Here is a 19,925-nt window from a genome sequence, read left to right as displayed (position 1 = left end):
ACGATGATGCAATTAATGGAGCGGATGGCTTTCAGCGCGTTGAGCGTCACCGTTCCCTTCTGGAAGTGTACCAGGAAAAGGCAATCCGGATACGCCTTCACATTCTCGTCTCTTCTTGTCATCCAATAGATGGCACTTGGGGCCAGCTTGTACCGGTCCCTGATTTCAGCTTCGATAAACTTCGGGTCGAAGTTTGGTAGGCCCCTGATGACGACCTTGAATGGTTTCTCACCGGGAATGTCGTGGGTGAAGAATTCCACCTTGGAAGTCCTCAGGTGGGCGACGACCATGTCATACTCCGCTTTGGTACGGAGCACCACCTTGGTGCCGACTCTGCCCAACTTGTATTCGGCTTTAACGCCCAGCGTCGCTAGATCCGCGATGAGCTCGTTAAGATGAGCATTTTTTACCACCAATGGAGGTAGCTTCACTTTTGCCGCACTCGGGCCGGCAGAATTTTCGTTGTCATCACGTCCACTCGCACCATCGGACTGGCCTTGGTTTTTCTTCCTCTTCTTGGATCGCTTCACCGTGGCGGAGGTGGTATTCCCAACATCGGTGGGAAGAGTAGCGTACCTATTTGAAATAGGTACACTCGTGCTACACTCACCACTGTTCTTTTCCGCTTTCTCACGGAGCCTGCTCCGGGAGCGCTGTCTTCCCATCACACGATGCGACCGACACTACTGACGACGCGAATAAACGTTTGGAATAACTATCGAACAACTCGACAGAGCGAGCAAATACCGGACTGTACTGCTTGACGAACAAGCAGAGAATCGCAGCTCATTCACGAATGGGCTGCTTTATTTATACTCATTCACCGATCCGACAACGTATGATGGGTGGAGCGTTGCGCGCTATTCTACATTTTCTTCTTGTAGGTTGCCTTTGTTGGGGTGAGTCGCTTCTACTGATGACGCTGCTTCTGTTGGTGTGCGTCGTTTGGTTTCATTTGGCAGTCTTTCCGGAGTGAACGGTTCGGTCGCGAACACTTAGGGTCCGACGAAAACAACCCTAACGCTAACGCATTGGAGCCTTGACAAATAAATGGATCATAAAAAAATATATAGTCGTTACGATATCTGTACAAATGCATTCATTATAATAACATAAGAAACTGACTGAATAACATTAATTGGCAATTAATATTAAGAAATGAGACAAACATGCCTGGAAGTCTTCTACAAATTATTGTTAGAAGTTATACCTAAAGAAGTTTCCATAAGGAATCGTTCATTTAATAGTAAATATCCTGTCTGGTATAATAGGAAAATAAGAAACCTAAACAAATCGTTAATAGAAGGCACATAAAATTTACAAATCGATCAACACCATTATCATTAGAAAAATACTTAGAAACCTGCTATGAACTGAATATGGCTATCAGTATAGCTTTTGAAGAGTATTATTCTAAACTTCACCATGACTAAATCAAGGTTAAAAAAAATATAAAACGAAGGAATATTGCTACAGGAAATTAAAATTGGATTAAAATCCTCACATATGAAGAGCTTTGAGTGGGTTGGTTTATTTCCTTTACATTCCGTTATAATTGCTTACCTTTTGACAGAAACGCGTATTTCGTCTACTACTTAAAGACTTCATCAGTGCCAAGTACTCAACACCACTTGGCACTGATGAGTCTGCATAAAGGGATTCCGTTAAGAGGTTAGACAAATTTAAAGGATTGCTCGCAGAACAATTTAAAATAAGCCATGTAACTTAAAAGTGGTCTACGAAATGATGAACGAATAAATATATAAATAAAAAACAGAATTAAATTTTCTATGTATACATCAGTTCATAAATCTGGTTTTTCGCATTTTATCGGTAAACCCAGAAGCCCCACTAATCCACGCGGCTTATAAGCCAACAATTGTTGAAACGTCATTTTGCATAAATAAAAAAGCATAAAGCGAACAGGAACGTTGAAAATGAATCACATTTCATTGATGATGAAAGATAAACATTTACATCAGGGCTTTTATGACTCAAATCAGAACAAACCTTACGATTTCTTACATCAATTTAAAAATTGCTGATTTACTACGTTCGTTTCTATGTAACAGAAACCATGCAGAATATACACCCAACCGTTTTCCAACGCGGTCTTATTGTCCTTTTGTTCGACGTTCAAATAAAACCAAGCTTGATACAACTGGTGTCAAATAATCAAAGAAAAATATGGCACCTAAAGATTTGTTTAAGCTTCACCACAGAAAAAGAAAATTGGAAAAAAATGTACCGCGGAAAAAAAGGGTCTGGTGTATACAACTATAGCACGTCGCTCCAAATGCTTGATTCTCAGGGCTTGGCAGCAGCGAAAATCTTCTAAAGTCGGAGCTTCATTTCCGAAAAGTTAATTAACTTGGCTAGCACGTCATTCCACCGAACATTCAGCGGTTTACGTGCGCCACAGTAGAACAGCTGTTAAAATTTTCAGACAAGAAAAGCCCAACGCTCTGCATCATAAAGACGAACCATCCTAGAATGAACATCACGTGCACTCTCGCTTGTTCACTAGCTCACTCGCGAAGATCCAAATGTAATTTTAGCAATTCTCCATTTTTTTTTGCTGTGGCTTTCCTTTTGTCGCATAGCCGTATTTTTCGCGTAGCACAAAAGCTCCATCATATTGTCATTCATAATTTAACTATTTGCATATTTCTTCATCAAGTGGCCCGCTTGCTCTCTAGATAGCTAGGTAGGTGCCTACATGTGTTCCTTTCGGGATGGGAACGATGAAGCTATTTGAACGACCAACTGAGGAACAGTTGTCGCCGACGATGACGAGGATGACGACAGGACGATGGGAATGGATATGATTCAAAATATGCACCGCATGGTGCTCGGGAACCATCACTCGCAGTAGATTTGTCGTAGATATCCTGCCGTTTTTTTTGCGAGGGTTTGAAAGCTTGTTACATTAGATTTTTTCCCTTGGTCGTGCTTGAATGATGTGTAGATGATGTGTGCATGTTTTAAGGAATTCATCAAATCAACTTATGTGCATGCAAACGTGCTGTCATGGAAAAATTAGAGCTGGGTACTAACTGATTTTTTATAAGTGTGCTCCTTACTTACGTTAGCAATCAGGATAAGTCATTGTTGTCCTCTGCTGTCCGCAGAAGTCATCTCCACTCTACTCGATCCATGGTCGCACTTCACTAGCTTCGTAGTCTGCGAAGGGTCCGCAATTCACCTACTACTTGGTCGATCCATCTTGTCCACTGCGCTCCCCTTCTTCTTGTTCCTGTTGGGTCGGTTTCGAGAACCATTTTCACTGCTTCATCGTGCGGCATTCTTACGACGTGGCCAGCTCACCGTTGTCGACCATTTTTTGCCATGTGGACGATGGATGGTTCTCCCAGCAGCTGGTGAAATTCATGGTTTATTCGCCTCCTCCACGTTTCGTCATTCATCTGCACTCCACCGTAGATGGTATGCAACACCTTCCGTTCGAAAACACCGAGGGCGCGTTGGTCCTTCACGAACATAGTCCAGGTCTCGTGGCCGTAGACAACCACCGGTCTAATCAGCGTCTTGTAGACAGTCAACTCCGTGCGGCGGCGAATTTTATTCGACCAGAGCGTCCTCCGGAGTCCAAAGAAGACACGATTCCTTGCCGTAAGGCGTCTTTGAATTACTCTGCGGGTATCAATGATGCAAATTATCAGGACACTCACGCGACACTCGTCTACGCATCAACCGACTTTCGCTGACAGAACGTTTTGTCACGCAGTGAGAGGTAGAGCCAAACAACAATCACCAGTAATGGTCGCTACTCAACTACACATTTCTCGGAAATGAATGCCCCATTTCACCTTAAATTGGCACTTCATGTATGCTGACGTAAAAGGTTCAATGTGGTACGTTTCGAGGAAGCTGATATTTGTGCACTTAAAGTTTCAAAGTGGTTACGAGAATTTGGATCTCACAGCGAAACACCTTTAGGAAATGCTTACTAGAGTGATGCAAAATTTGAAATTTTCGCTCCAAATTTGAATTCAAAATTTGAATCCATTTAGTGAGAAACTGAGATGGCACAAACCATTTGAAGTTAGTATGGGAATTACTATGGCAAAACCAAGATTTTTGTTCATGTCTATCTAATAATTCAACAAATCGGTCTGCTTCAAAAGCTTTCAACTGTACTTGTAGAAAAGTTGTAGCTGAGAGAATTTTCTATAAGAATGGCCATCGAACTTTTTCGCAGTTCAATATGGAAGTAGACTAGAAGGCAATGAACAAAAAGTTGAGATTTCCCATAGTAATTTACATGTAAACTTCAAATGGCTTGTGCGAAGTCTGTTTCTAACCAAATCAGTTGTAACTTTGGGAGGCTAATCAAGACCCGATTTGAAACCATTTGAGCACTGTGGAGCGAAAAAGTCAAATTTTGCATCAGTCTAATGCTTACCCCTTAAATATGTATAAATATATATATGGGTCATTCCAGCTCAAGTGGGTACAGAATTTTAAAAGTTGTGGTCGATGTCAACAAACTTGGCCAAAACGATTATTTTGGAGTTCTGAACAAACGCCTTTTTTGATTTTGCTCTAAAGCGCCTAGATTCTACTGGGCTACAGCCCTGGATTTTCGAGAATTTAAAAAAATCAGTTTTTAGAATTTTTAGATTACTCCACAACCAAATAAGCTATTCGTGATCTTAGAACGTCAATTTGAAGGTTTTTTTTAATTTTTATTATTTTAAGTGTACAAACGTTTTGTTTTTGTTATAGTAACTACAGTAAACAAATTTCTTACCGGCAGTTATCCAAAATGTCAAAAAATTGTCAATTTCCACCATGGGCGAGTTTTATTTTTGCTTAATAATTTAGGCTCTAATTTCAGTCCCAGTCGGCACCGCTGGGATTTTCTGAGGCATATCATCTCTTATCTCCTTCGGAAGCGAAGTAAAGCCGTTGGTCTCCGGCCCATGAGTTTTGATGGGTTGATAAGAAGGGTTCAGGTGCGGGAGCTGCCTCCCTGGTGTTGGTAGCATTGGTATTCAGTACGGAAAACAAGATCGACGGAAAACGAATCAAGGAGAAGAAAAACAATTCTTCTAAGTTAACGGCGCCGGTGGTGTAGTGGTAAGCGTGATTACCTCTCACCCCAGCAGGCCTGGGTTCAATCCCAGTCGGCGCCGCCGGGATGTTCTGAGGCATAACATCTCTGATCACGCCTTCCTTCGGATGGGAAGTAAAGCCGTTGGTCCCCGGTTCATGAGTTGATGGGTCGATAGGTAGGGTCCAGGTGTGAGAGCTGCCTTCCTGGCACGTCGGTAGCATTGGTGCTCAGCACGGAAAACAAGATCGACGGAAAAAATAAACCAAAGGAAAAAAAAATTCTTCTAAGTCATCATGTCAAAACTTTGGACTCCAAAAACCGTAAAACTTGACGAATCGGTTTTTTTTTAAGATTTCAACTTTTTGTCATGATGAGATAAAAAAAAAGTTTACATGTAATTTTTTTCAAAAATCAAAGGAAAATTGATTTTTCTAGATTTTTGATAGGGGAAATGGATGTAATGTCGGTCTAAATGCCCCTAATTTGGGCCCATACATAAATTCAGCAATCGACTAAATTTTCAATAACGACCAAAAATATCAATTAGTACCAACCCAATGACGCGTTCTTCTAGATAAAATTGATAGATAGCAAATTTTAGCGATGGGCCCAATCTTAGATCCACAGGCCAACATAAGAGCCATTTTCCCTATCTATTTCCAATATAAAAAAAAAATCGAAACAGGCCAGGGAAAAATAATGATTGCATGCTATGATTTGTCTTACAATATTAGAAAAAAAGTTATCATAAATCCATGATATTCCATTTTTCCTTAGAAGAGAAAATTTACTTGTAGAAATATTTTTTATATCTTATCATTAACATAATTTAGACTCTAAACAAAACTGAAAGGTCTATTTTTGCAGTTTTCGAGTCGAACTTTAGCTTAGAAGCAATGTTTTTACACGTTAATTCTCTTAAATCTGATTTCTTTAGATACTCGATACCTTCTTCCACTGCTGCCATTGCCGAAAAATCCCAAACACGGACGCAACGATAGAGCGCAAATCGAACAAACGGCACATTGCGCATACTCACATGAGCGAACTCAATGCTCGGCTGACCGTGCACCATTTCACCAAGGAAAGGAAGGGAGAGAAAAAAGCAGCGATAATAAAAACGGATGCCAAATCGTTTTCTTCGTCATATTCTCTACTTGATCGTCAAGCAGTCCAGTCCGGTTTCGTCCACTCTCTCTCTGTAGCAGCGTTGCCTGGTCATTTTCAGAAAAATCTGGACCAGGTAAAATATAAAATCTGGAAAAATCTGGAAGCTCCAAAAAATCCTCTTTTAACATAATGCTATTGAAATCAAAGTGATGTGCCATACTCCTATAAAAATAGGTCAGTATGATCATCTGGAATTTATTTAAAGTACTAGAATGGTTATAAATTAATGTTTAAATAAATTATATAAAGCAAATAACATGTAATCATTGCTAAATCATCCAAAAGTTGAAAAGTATTGACACGGTGTGCCCAAAAAGTTCAAATATCCATTACGCAGCATTTAAAAAATTGAGTTAAATGTGGGTAAAAAACAGCAGAAAATATAGTTAGAATTGTTCTTTAAACTGTAACTTTTTTTTTAAAAGAATTAGAAGCAAAGAATCAAGGAAATTTGATAGGATGGATTTTTTGAGCCAATAGTCGATGCAGTACCAGAATTAAAAGATTTTATTAGTTCTAAATAATTCTAATACTACTCTGAGGTTGATCAGATTTACAGTTTAATTCTTGACATCATACAACACACAACACCCAGCAGACCAGTAGGCAATTTTAATTTGAAGCAAAATTCACCGGGCTGAAGTAGAAATCGATGCCTAACATCGTGGAACTCACACACAGTTTACCTAAACTATGGGTAACTCCACTATTCGCATGACCATTACGAATAATTTTATGCCAAAGATTCCTTTTATTATAATACTAAAATGAAAGTCTGGTAGCTTCATTTTTAAAGTATCAGGATCTTGCAAAGATTCTTTTTCCTGCGTCCCAGATCATGCATTTTTTTTTAGTCTGAATTCCATCATATTTCTTTTCTTTTTTCCCCAAAAATAATATTTCCTTTATTGACAAAATCTCCATGCAATTGTCATCAGAGTTGACAAGACAATTGACATCGTCTTCAACCAGAGGTTGCACAGACTGAATATTTAACACTAGACAACGGACAACACACCACACCCATTAGACCAGTAGGTAAAATTTCAGTTTGCCCAAAATTTGCACCGGCTGGAGCGGGAATCGAACACACACTGCGTGGCACTCACAATACACCTAAATGATGGGTGACGCCGCACGACCCCGAAGCCCACAAAGATGGATGTAATTCTACTCAGAAGTAGCTTGAAATTCTCCTTCGATTTCACAAATAATTCGCCTCACACTTAACTGTGAACTATTGTCAGAATTACCTTAAAATTCAAATAATGTCCAACGTTGATGGCCTTTAATAATAAAGTAGCTAGTTTAACTTTTTATTTTTTTATTCGAGTTTAAATCAATTGCAGTGATATTTTTAAATCAACATGTTTAAAAAATCTGGGAAAATCTGGAACATGTTTAAAAAAATCTGTAAATATACGTGGTATGTCTGTGTATCTGGCAAGACGACTAAAAATCTGGAAAATCCAGATAAATCTGGAATACTGGCAACGCTGCTCTGTAGAGTATTCGTTTTCGTCCGATGGTGTTCGCGTCTCTCCTTCGCGATATTAAGCGAAACAGCGTTCGATTCCGGGAAGCGGCCCCGACAGGAAACCGTCAACGCTCAGTCGGCATCGAAAAAGCTGCTGTTAAACGCCATTCTCGAACATGGTGATGAACCGGAAATATAGAAAAAGGAGAAACTACCACCCTTCTTCGTCAAGGGATTCCCGCCCGGGCTTCGGGAGAACATCGAATACTACATCGAGCATGACTTGAAGTGTACCATGGTACCATGCTCATGTGCAATGAAGGCATCATGAAGAGCTGCTGAAGTGGAAAAAATGGGAAAATTTCTCTCACGATGTTGAGGAATAATAACGGACTAAAGCCGTTGCAAGTCTTTAAGTTGAATCGGCACGACGCCTTCCGTAAGTACCATGACCATTTGTATTTGGTCCAGCTCGAGCAAAACACAACGTGTTTGAAGGACCTGTAGTGTATTCGGGCGCTTTTTAACATCGTGGTTAAATGGGAACGCTATCAACCTCGCCCCCTTAACGTCACCCAATGCTCAAACTGCCTCATGTTTGGACACAAGACCAAAAATTGCCGCATGGCTCATCGCTGCAACGCATGTGGCAAACAGCACGCACCTGAAGCATGCGACAGGATGGAGAACGCCGATCCACAATTCGCCAACTGTGGTGCAGCACATCGAGCTACCAGCAAATCATGTCCGAAGCGAAGAATTGAGCAGAGTTTCCCCACCATAAGTCAACGGCGTCCGATTCCAGTTCTTCCGCCACTTCCGCTCAACAACCGTTTGGCTGCTGCTGTTGCATCGGTCCCACCATCTGCTGAGGTGCCAAACCCTTCGGCTAATCCGAGCCGTCAGTCATATGCGGCAACGGTTTCGTCCCCTCCACGGGACTATCGTGGCGTCGAGATGACGCCCGATCATCTAACAAAAACGAAGAGCTGCTCACTGTAGAGTTTCGGAAGTGTTGTTGATGGCTTATTTGTTTTATTTGTACGTTTAGCGATAACTATGTCTCCCTCTTTCAAATCCGTAAATCTTGCGTGGTGACGAGCGTTGGTGTATTCTGCATCATTGAGCTTTTTCGTCCAATCTCTATCGTGAATCATCCATCCTCATCCATTTGAACTCTCCTGTTTTCCATGCTTGGAAGTTTGTCTCGTAGAACACGTCCACACATCAACACAGATGGAGCTACTCCAGTTATCGCATGAGGTGTACAGTTGTACATCAGCAGAAACGTACGTAAATCCCAGACCCAGTATGGTCTACCTGATTCCTGGCAAATTTTTAAGTGTTAGAGAATCGTCTTATTCGCGCGCTCAACTTCACCGTTGGCCTGTGGCCAATACGGAGTTGTTCTCCGAAGCTGGATGCTGTACTTTCTGCAATATGTAGCTAACTCTTCACTAATGAATTGTGGGCCATTTTTGGTCTTTATTGATTCTGGAATGCCAAATCTACAGAAAGATTCATGTAGTGCCTGGATAGTACGCTTGGCTGTGATTTGTTTCATAACCACAGCGTCGGCGAATCTACTGAAGTAGTCGACTATAACAAGAAGATTGTGACCAGACGGCAATAGACCCATGAAATCCACAGCTATGTTTATCCATGGGTTTACTGGCATTTTTTCCCCTTTGGACCGGTTCGGGAACTCCTAGCGATGAGACAAGCGTACACTGTTTACATCATTTAACACAGGTTTCCACGACTTCCCATTAATGGCCAGCATACTTTTTGCCGAAGACGACGTTTCATCGCTGCAACACCTGGGTGTGCTTCATGGGCCAGATCTATTACGCGGTCTCGAAATATCGTTGGAACAACTAACCGGTTTCCTATTAGTAGTTTGCCATCTACATCACATAATTCGGTCTCGTACGGTTTATATTCTTTTGGTAATACCTCACTTGATTCTGTCTCGAGAGCTTTCAAAACTGCTTGAATAGTGTCATCTTCCTTAGTCTCTTTGGCGATTTCAACAATAATTAAGGCAATTGGTATTGCTTGTACGGCTACATTACGAATGTATTCTTGAGTTCCTGCATCAAACTGTTCCGGTGTATACACTGCCAATCACGATAGAGCGTCTGTAATGTTGGCTGATCCTCGGATGTGTTCGATATCGTAGCTATAGGCCTGCAATCGTAGAACCCATCGTTCTATACGAGTGCAAGGTCGAGACCTGGGACTAAACAAGAACTCCAATGCATTACAATCTGTCAACAATGTAAACTTTATCCCTTGGAGGTAAAGTTTGAACTTAGCCTCCCTTTCTGCCTGAAAATAAAAAAAAACTTCTCGATATCCGTTAGAGCCTTACTTGCATAGGCTATTACTCTGATTTGACCATGGGAGTCTTTTTGGAGTAAAACTACTCCAAGCTAGCATCCGCAATGAGTTTAGTACGATTGCGGGGGTAGAAGAATCCTAGGTAATCAATGTTACAGATAACGGCTTTGATTGCTTGAAAACCTTTGCGTTCCTGATCGGTCCAGTCAAATTGAACACCAGAACGGAGCAGCTGCCTCAAAGAATCAGTTTTAGTAGCCATATCAGGAATAAATCGGCCAACTTAGCACACCTGTCCGAGAAAACTTCTCAACTCGGTCACGTTTTGTGGCTCTCGAACACCATCAACATATAGTTTGTGATTGAGAAATTCAAGTGAACTGACAATATACACACATTTCTTGTCATTCAACAACACCCCATATCCCGACAACCTTTGCAAAACAGCGTTCAACCTTCCATCATGTTCCTTTTGGGTTTTGCCATGCACAACAACCGTTGAACCGGTCTCGCTACCTGTGACCCACCAGAAGCTGAGTTCGGACCACTATCCGGTGGTGGCCGAAGTAGGCTCATCGGTCAACCGATTCCAAGCTTCCCGACGCAACTACCATCGTGTCAACTGGGAGCAGTTCCAACACTGTGACGACTCCACTGTCAACTACGGTGTCCTTCCTTGTCTTGAAGACCAATTGCAAGCATCTTCCAAAAACCGTCCAAGCCAGGGTGGTGGACCTTAGAAATCAGGATTTTGCTAACAAGATCCGCTCTCTCTCAGGTTGTGCAAAACCTTTCCATCACTGACCCCACTGGACCGTCCTGGCGACCCATCTGATAACTGCTGACGAGAAGGCTGACGCGATAGGTCAACACTTCGTCAGCTCCCATAATCTCGGACAAAACATCGTCAGCCCTCACGAAGCTGAGTTTGCTGAAAATGAAACCAATCTTCATCAGATTCGTTATCACTGGCGTGCACAGGGTTGGGCAAGGTGGGGGCAATTGCCCCTCTTTTTATACATAAGATGTTTATTTCCACATTTCCAAATTATGATATAAAATAACTTGATTTCTTGATAACTTGATTTGAAGGTAAAATAACTTCATTTCATACTATAAGGGCACTGAAAATCTTTTATTTCGTCAATTCCTTTGAGCTGGTGCCTGAAAATTGCACCACAAAGGTGCATCAAGGAACAAACTTCAAAAAAGTTTGTTGGTCAAAAAATTGCACCACAGTGTGTAATTTTTTTTTCAAGGGAGTTCATGGAGGGTTAAAAGAAGAGGGTAAATTTAAGGTTGAATAAATTCACCTTCGTGGTGGTAAATCTAAGAAAAAGCTTTTTACTGAATAATTGTGGTGTAAAATTATCATCAAGGTGGTGCATGGAGGGACTAATCAAAATGAATAACTCTGGTGGAAAAATTAAATCACACTAAAAATTTGGAGGTGCACATTTAACTGAAAATTTTTGGTGGAAAGTTAGCAACACTGTGGTGAATGTAGGAGCAAGGTTTATTCATTTTTCTGGTGCATAATTTGCATCGTTCTGATGAATGCAAGCTTCATTGAAAATTTCTGGTGCAAAATTAGTATCGCTTTGATAAATGAAGTGAACAGAAATTTTCTGGTAGAAAACTTGCACTGGTCTGGTAAAGGCACAAGCTTTATTTAAAATTGAGCTATATTGAAAACTTCTGGAGGAAAATCTGCACCGTTCTGGTGAACGGATGGGCTAGCTTTTTGGAAAATTGTTGGTCTTAAATTTGCACCCCTCTGCTGAATAGAGAAACAAACTTTAATAATAACTTCTGGTGTGAAATTTGCACCATTCTGATGATTGAAGGGAAGCTGCTTAGCTGAAAATTTATGCTGTAAAATCTGAAAATAGGGGCAAGCTTTATTTGGTGGAAAAGCTGCAACATTCTGATGATAGGAGAAGCAAGCTATATTGAAAATGTCTGGTGGAAAATGGAAAAAGGAAATCTGCACCAATGACAAGATTGGAGAACAATTCGACAGTGAGCATGCATAAGGGCGTATACGCGATGATCGATTCTCTTCAACGATTTTCTCTTTGCAGTGCTACAGCTAAGCGAAACATCGTTTTAGAATTTGTTCAATGTAAAGTTGTAACAGGTTGCATTGGCTATCAAAAGAAACAGCAAACGCACCGATAAACGTTTATTCTATCGAGTTATTAACATAAGAGAAAATCGTCGATCATCGCGTATACGCCCTTTTGCATGCTCACTGTCGATTTTTTATTGAACATTAATACCAACAATCAATACGAAACTAACGATTTTAAATTGGCTCACTACTTGACTAGCCTATTGGTCCCAAGCAAACGATTAACGTACCCCATTCTAGTCGAAATTCTAGTACTACGCAATGTTTGTTTTGATTCGCTATGAAAGTTTGGCAGATAAAATGAGGGGTTATTGGCTTTTCCTATGTTTCGAGGGGTGAATCGATTAGCTTGGGACTGAAGAGAGTACCAGAGCTGAGCCAAAAAGTCGAGCACGTTATTTCGGGACTTTCTAGTCTTAGAGTTACCTCTATGTTTAAACCCCGTAAAGACTATGGCTTGTATTATGTAATATAGGCTGTTTTGCAATGAGCACTCATACATCTAGTTTTCACTGGAAATCCTATTCATGAGTGCTCATTGCAAGACAGCCTATATTACATGATATAATCCATAGTCTGTACGGGGTATAACCATAGAGGTAACTCTAAGACCAGTAGGTCCCGAAGAAACGTGCTCAACTTTTTCGCTCAGCTCTAGAACTATATTCGGTCCAAAGCTAATCGATCGAATCGAACCCCTCATTTTATCTGTCAAACTTTCATAGCGAATCAAATCAAACATAGTGTAATACTAGAATATCGACTAGAATGGGGTACCACAATCGATTTGCTTGGGATCAATAGGCTAGTCCAGTAGTGAGCCAATTTTAAATCGATAGTTTCGTATTGATTATTGGTATAACGGTGAAAAAATTGCATCTTTCTGGTCAACTGAAATTTTCTAGGGGGCAAGATTGTATTGAAAATTTCTGGTGTAAGATTTGCAACAATCTTCTGCATGGAGGGGCTAGCTAAATTGAAAATTCTTGATGTAAAAACTGCACAGTTCTGGTGAATGGAGGGGCAAGCTTTATTGAACATTTCTGGTACAAATTATACAACGTTTTGGTGAATGGACGTACAGCTTAAATTTGACTTCCGAGAAGAACCTCAAGGGTATTGAATTCTAAAGGCAAGTTCCAAAAGAAAAGGTTTCTGGGAATCATTCCATGAAAATTCTGTGAATGATTTCTAGTGAATCCTGCAGATAGTTTCAAGATTATTTCGAAAAGAATACCGAGAAAATTAAATTTTGAGTGAAATTCCGAAGGGATTTTGAGGAAAACTTTAAGGGAGTACCGATAATTTCTAGCTCATTCCGGGAATAATTTCTGGATAATACTGAAGAAATTCTTCTGAAACTCTATTGGAATTTCAGTTCTAAGGTGTTAAAAACGTAAAAGTCAAGAAGAGTTATAAATTTAATTCAACAAATTCAATCAAATTTTGAGTGAAATTCCGAAGGGATTTTGAGGAAAATTTCAAGCGAATTTCGAGGATAATTTCTAGCTCATTCCGGGAAAAATTTCTGAAACTCTTAAGGAATTTCAGTTCCAAGGTGTTCTGAAAAAAAAATCATGAAGAGTTCGAAATATAATTCCAGTGGACTTCTGAGAAGAATTACAAAAGAGCTCTTAGGGGAGTTCTAAAAAAATCTGAGGAAAAAAAAGTTCTAAAATATTCCGAGAAGAACCTCAAGGGTATTGAATTCTGAGGATAGTTTCTTAGGATTTCTGGGGAGTGTTCCAAGAAAATTCTGCGAATAATTTCTAGTGAGTCCTGCAGATAGTTCCAAGATAATTCCGAAAAGGATACCGAGAAAATTAAATTTTGAGTGAAATTCCGAAGGGATTTTGAGGAAAACTTCAAGGGTGTACCGATAATTTCTAGCTCATTCCGGGAATAATTTCTAGATAATACTGAGGAAATTCTTCTGAAACTCTATTGGAATTTCAGTTCTAAGGTGTTAAAAACGTAAAAGTCAAGAAGAGTTCTAAATTTAATTCCAGAGGACTTCTGAGAAGAATTTCAAAAGAGCTCATAGAGCTCTAAAAAAAAAGCATTTGGATTCCCTAATTGAAAAGTGGGTATTAGTTTGCCTTTGGTCGATTGTTGTTTTACTAAGAATTCGTCTAAGAATCTTCTCTGAAAATTTCAATGGACAGCTGTGAGTGTGTTGGTTTATTTCCTTTTAATTGCTTATTTTTTGACAGATACGCGTACTTCGTCTGCTACTTGCAGACTTCATCAGTGCCAAGTACTCAATACCACTGATCAAGATTGGATTGATCAAGAGCAATGTACTGTTTGTTCACTGCTATGCAGTGCTGCACAATTTCGACAATACACGGTGATACTCAAAATTCTGCTTTGGTCACTCGTTTGAGCTAACAGTCATCGTCAAGGCAAACCATGTCAATTGTCAGTGGCATTTTTGTCAGTGACGAACATGTGCTGATTTGTTTATCAGCTAAATTTAAAATGAAATTAAATGGCTTGAGGAAAACAATTACATGGAGCCATTAAAGTGAACAAGCATCTACGTCCTGAACAGCTTGGATAACAATAATGTGACTCAGAATGCAAGAAATTACCCTTTCTGTTACTAGGTGAATCTTTGTCATTGACGAAAAAATTAATGAGATTTTGACTATGATTTTTTTGAGGATCAAGTCTATCATTGACTATGTGAAAAACAATTTTGTCAAAATCGCGCAAAAGTCTGTCAATGACAATGACAAATCTCAGCACTGCTGCTATGCGCACTGTTTGAACCTTGTACACAGCAAGGTTCTTTTATTCCTGGCAGTTAGTTTCCCTTTAAGGTTTCCGAAAATATAAATGAAGCTTTAAGATTCATCCTGAAGTTCTAGATTTTTTTTTTCAAGGTTCACCCAACTGCACTGATGTTATCAGAACTAATTCTTCAATATCTTACAAGTTCGCTGAAAGTCTAGACTTTCCTGACGTTTTCGACGATTTCGCTTTTGTGGTGAATATTTTTCAAACGTTTGTTTTCTGATTTCGAAAAATTTTCACTGCACATCTAAGGGCGCTCATATGAGCAAAATTGCACTGCAAATCAACATCATGGGAATTAGTCTGTCTTCATCCAATTTCAATGGATGAAGACAGAGTAATTCTCATGATGTTAATTTGCAGTGAAATTTCGCTCAGATAAGCGCATAGTAAATTATATGAGCGTTCATCTATTCCCTTATGCAAGTGCCACTTTGAGCAGAGATGCACATTTAAATCAGAATTTCTACGCTTACTCAGATTTTTTTGTTTACCCTCTTAGTAGCAAACTAGGCATGAATCTGAACTTGCTAAGTGTTTTATAAAAGTGATTCATCGAAGGGCGGGATTTTAATCAAATACAAACAATCCAATTCAATTAGTCTTAAGCCAGCCAGTGCTTCCCGACAGTCTGACAGTCAATATTTGAAAATAAATCATAAGCACCCACCGCTCCACCGCCTAGTAGGTCTTCCATCTTCCTGTGAAATGTTCCTAGTATGCTTACTCGCGAAAGGATAATCCCTGCATAAATCGATTAACGTGGAACATATATATAGAAGAGTTTCATCTCGTGACACAGATTGGTATTCTTCATCAATCCCATTCGATCTGAAGTTCACCATCTTCTTCTATCGTTCATTCCATATTGACAAGCTGACAAATACTTGCTCTCCAAGCGAACGTCTCCCTAGATACATACCACATAGGATAGTTCATTAAGCTCGCGTTTTTCAGCTGTTGGAAGCCCTAGGTGACAGGCATCGAATAACTCATACGTCAAATGGGAAAACCATTCACCGCGCGAACAACCCATCCCCCTTCGACCATTTCGCTCCGCAAAAATCCTTGGGCGGGAAGGGTGGAATGGCACAGAGACCTGCTTGTTGCTCCCGATGTAAAACACACTCAGCATACTTTCATGTTTACACGCCGTGAAATTGAAGTTTAATTAAATTTTATCTTCCCCAGCACGATCGCACAGCTTCGCAATCTGCCCACGCGTTTACCCAAAGCCACCGCCATCAACCACTCTGCCATCAACATTGCTCCGGTCGTCGGTGGACAAGTTTACTTTCGTTTCCGGATCAAGTATATTTACCAAGTTCAACCCACTTCGCCCGTGCAATGCAACAGCGCGCGCGGTGACGATGGATGGCGATAGACTTGGTCCTTGAAAGGGTTCCTCGTCCCAGGAATGGAATTTGAGCAATGCTTGGCACATACCTGCAATGGTGTGGCAGCGAAATTTAATTAAATTGTATCGGAAATGTCACTGCTGCTGGTGCCCAATCATCCGTGTACCCCGGTGGGATGGAAGTCAATGTCTTTTAACACAATCAAGAGTGAAAAGGGTGCTGGGCGACCTATCGGAGAACAACACAGTTGAATTACTTAGCGTAATTTTGGACAAGTTAGGCGTACAAATCAACAACCGACCGTGAATTTTGTATGGCCAGAAATCCCAGACAACTGATGATCTATGTAAAGCACGAAGCTGAAAATGCCGATTGGGACAGAGAAGCAAGCATTGAACTAAATTTTCACGTTAATCCATCTGTTGCATCAATTTCGCATCAGTCTATTGTTCATGTTGTTGTTGGGATTGACCGATAGAATCAGATGTTTCTTACTGCTTCTGACATCACTCATCACCACAGGGCGAGCTGCCTTCAATCGTCCGGTGGAAAACGGCCTTGAGAATTTACACAGCCAATGAGAGTAAATCAGCAACTGAGTCGAAGATGCCTAAAAAGTGCAAAAAGTGATTTTCCAGGAAAAACTTCTTGAATATGAGGAAAATCGAGAGATATTTCAATCATTATATTCGTACACTCTTAGACTAAGCAATATTTTCTCCGATTTTCCTCATAATGAAGCAGCTCTTTCGGGAAAAGCTAGGACAATTTTACTCATTCACTGCTTATTTTTCTAAATTTATTTATTTAGTGTCGGTCTCTGCTCCACAATCTAGTGCCAATCACCAACGGACATCGATTGCCATCCATTGTCGACAACTGAATGGGCAGGGAGGCAGCTTTCACACCTGCGTAGGATACCGCACCCATCAACACACATGGACGGGACCAACATTACGCTTACCACTACATCACCGGTACCGGTTTAATCATTTACTGAGAACACGGCGAATGAAAACGACTCATAAATCAAATAAAGTGTAAGAACTCAGCGATTAGCAAATTTGCCTCATGTTTTTTTAAGGTTTGTTCAGGAAAAACTTCCCGATTATGAGAAAAGTAAAGATTGGAATCGCTCAGTCTACTGATACTTCTCCTAGAATGAATAAAGTTCGCGTCAATTTTCCTCATTTTCTGGCTGATTTTTGAGGTTGTCCCCAGGAAACCATGAGGCAAATTTACCCATCGCTGCGTACCAGCACTTTTGGCGATTAAAAGTAAACTAAATTCAAATATGGGTCGTTCTCATTCGCCGTGCACTTTTAGTAATTTGAGTCGAATTCAACTCAGGTAGTGGAACTACTCTCATTGTGAGTGTGGTCCTCGTGGTTGTGCGGTTAGCAGCGTCACCAGCAGTGCGGTAAAATATCAACTCATTCTTTTGAAAATGAAAACCGAAAATTTGGCAGTCAAATCTGGCAACCATTCACTTATCATCATTGTCATCCGTAAACGCTTCGATTTGACAGGTTAGATTGGTTCACTCATGAATCAATCGTATCCATTCTTTGGTATGCTTTTTTTTTTAAATCTTTATTTGTTCCAAATTCAAAATAAATTACATTTCATTTTAACCTAGGTGCTCCAGTTACTACAGAAACTTACCAGCCTTAATTTTAATGATATATATCTAAGTGTTTTTACATTGTTCCTGTCTTGGCAATTCAGTATTTTAAACAGGTTTTTTTTTCAAACCTGCATGTCAGTATAACAATTGAAATCTTAAAACTAAAAACTAAAACTAAATCTCATCTAAGTATAAAGGGAATTAATCGGTACAATTGAGGATTGCAACGATTTTTGCCTGAAATTACTAATTATTTTGTTGGACATTTGTTCTAAAGTCTCAACATTCGAAATTCTATGTACTTCGGTAGTACTGTACCAGGGAGGCAACTTCAAAATCATCTTCAGAACTTTGTTCTGAATTCTTTTAAGTGCTTTTTTCCTGGTAGTGTAACAACTAAACCATATTGGCACAGCGTAAAGCATGGCCGGTCTAAAAACTTGTTTAAATATTAGAAGTTTATTCGTCAGGCAAAGTTTGGATTTCCTGTTTATAAGAGGATACAAACATTTAATATATTTGTGACATTTGACTTGAATGTCCTCAATGTGATATTTAACAGTTAATTTTTGGTCAAGTACTAATCCAAGATATTTCACTCGGTTTGACCAGGAAATTGGAATTTCGTTCATAGTGACTATGTGACTACTACTAGGTTTCAAAAACGAAGCACTAGGCTTATGTGGAAATATTATAAGTTGAGTTTTGGAAGCGTTGGGAACAATCTTCCATTTTTGTAAATAAGAAGAGAAAATATCTAAACTTTTCTGCAGTCTGCTGCAAATAACACGAAGACTTTTTCCTTTAGCGGAAATGCCTGTGTCATCAGCGAACAAAGATTTGTGCAACCCTGAGGCAAATCAGGGAGGTCCGAAGTGAAAATGTTATACAATATAGACCCAAGAATGCTACCCTGAGGAACTCCTGCTCTAACAGGTAGTCGATTAGATTTGGAATTTTGATAATTTACCTGTAGAGTTCTGTCAGTTAAATAATGTTGAACTAATTTCATAATATAAGGTGGAAAATAGAACTTTTTCAATTTAGCAATCAAACGTTCATGCCAAACACTGTCGAATGCTTTTTCTATGTCTAGAAGAGCAACTCCAGTTGAGTGGCCTTCAGATTTGTTTGAACGAATTAAATTGGTAACTCTTAAGAGTTGATGAGTAGTTGAATGCCCATGACGAAATCCAAACTGCTCATCTGCAAAAATTGAGTTCGTATTGATGTGAAGCATCATTCTATTTAAAATTATCTTTTCAAAAAGTTACTTATTGAAGAAAGCAAAATTGGACGGTAGCTAGAAGCTTCAGCTGGATTTTTATCCGGCTTCAAAATTGGAACAATGTTTTGCATTTTTCCATTTATTAGAAAAGTATGCCGAACTCTGGCGTGCACAGGGTGGGGCAAGGTGGGGTTTTTTTTTCCATTTTTTATAAATAAGATTTTTATTTCCACATTTACAAAATTATGATATGAAACAACTTGATTTCTTGATAACTTGATTTGAAGGTAAAATAACTTCATTCCATAATATAAGAGCACTGAAAACCTTTGAGATGGTGCCAGAAAATAGCACCACAAAGGTGCTGGAAAAAAAATGCACCACAGTGGAGTGGTGCATACAAAAAATTTTTGGTATGATTTTTTTTTCAAGGTGCTTTATGGAGGGTTAAAAGAAGAGGGTAAATTTAAGGTTAAAAAAATTCAGCTTTGTGATGGTAAATTAAAGAAATAGCTTTTAATTGAATATTTCTGGTGTAAAAATATCATCAAGTTGGTACATAAAGGAACTAATCAAAATGAACAACTCTAGTGGAAAAATTGGATCACGCCAACAATTTTGTGGTGCACATTTAACTGAAAATATCTGGTGGAAAGTTCGCTACACTGTGATGAATGTATAAGCAAGGTTTATTCATTTTTCTTGTGCATAA

At 39.6% G+C, this 19,925-nt stretch overlaps 1 protein-coding gene across 1 annotated transcript in view; it reads left to right on the top strand.

Moving 5' to 3' along the window:
* kek6 (kekkon 6) overlaps positions 1–19,925 on the top strand; it is a 1,119,682-nt gene that overhangs the window by 309,652 nt on the left and 790,105 nt on the right. The window lies entirely within an intron of this gene.

Source organism: Ochlerotatus camptorhynchus, unplaced genomic scaffold (assembly GCF_037179485.1).
Source record: "Ochlerotatus camptorhynchus isolate MF236.1 unplaced genomic scaffold, CSIRO-AGI_Acam_v1.1 ptg000096l, whole genome shotgun sequence".
Classification (NCBI taxonomy): Eukaryota; Metazoa; Arthropoda; class Insecta; order Diptera; family Culicidae; genus Ochlerotatus; species Ochlerotatus camptorhynchus.
The sequence above is the reverse complement of the archived record's forward strand: the minus strand, read 5'-3'. Positions and strand labels throughout refer to the sequence as shown.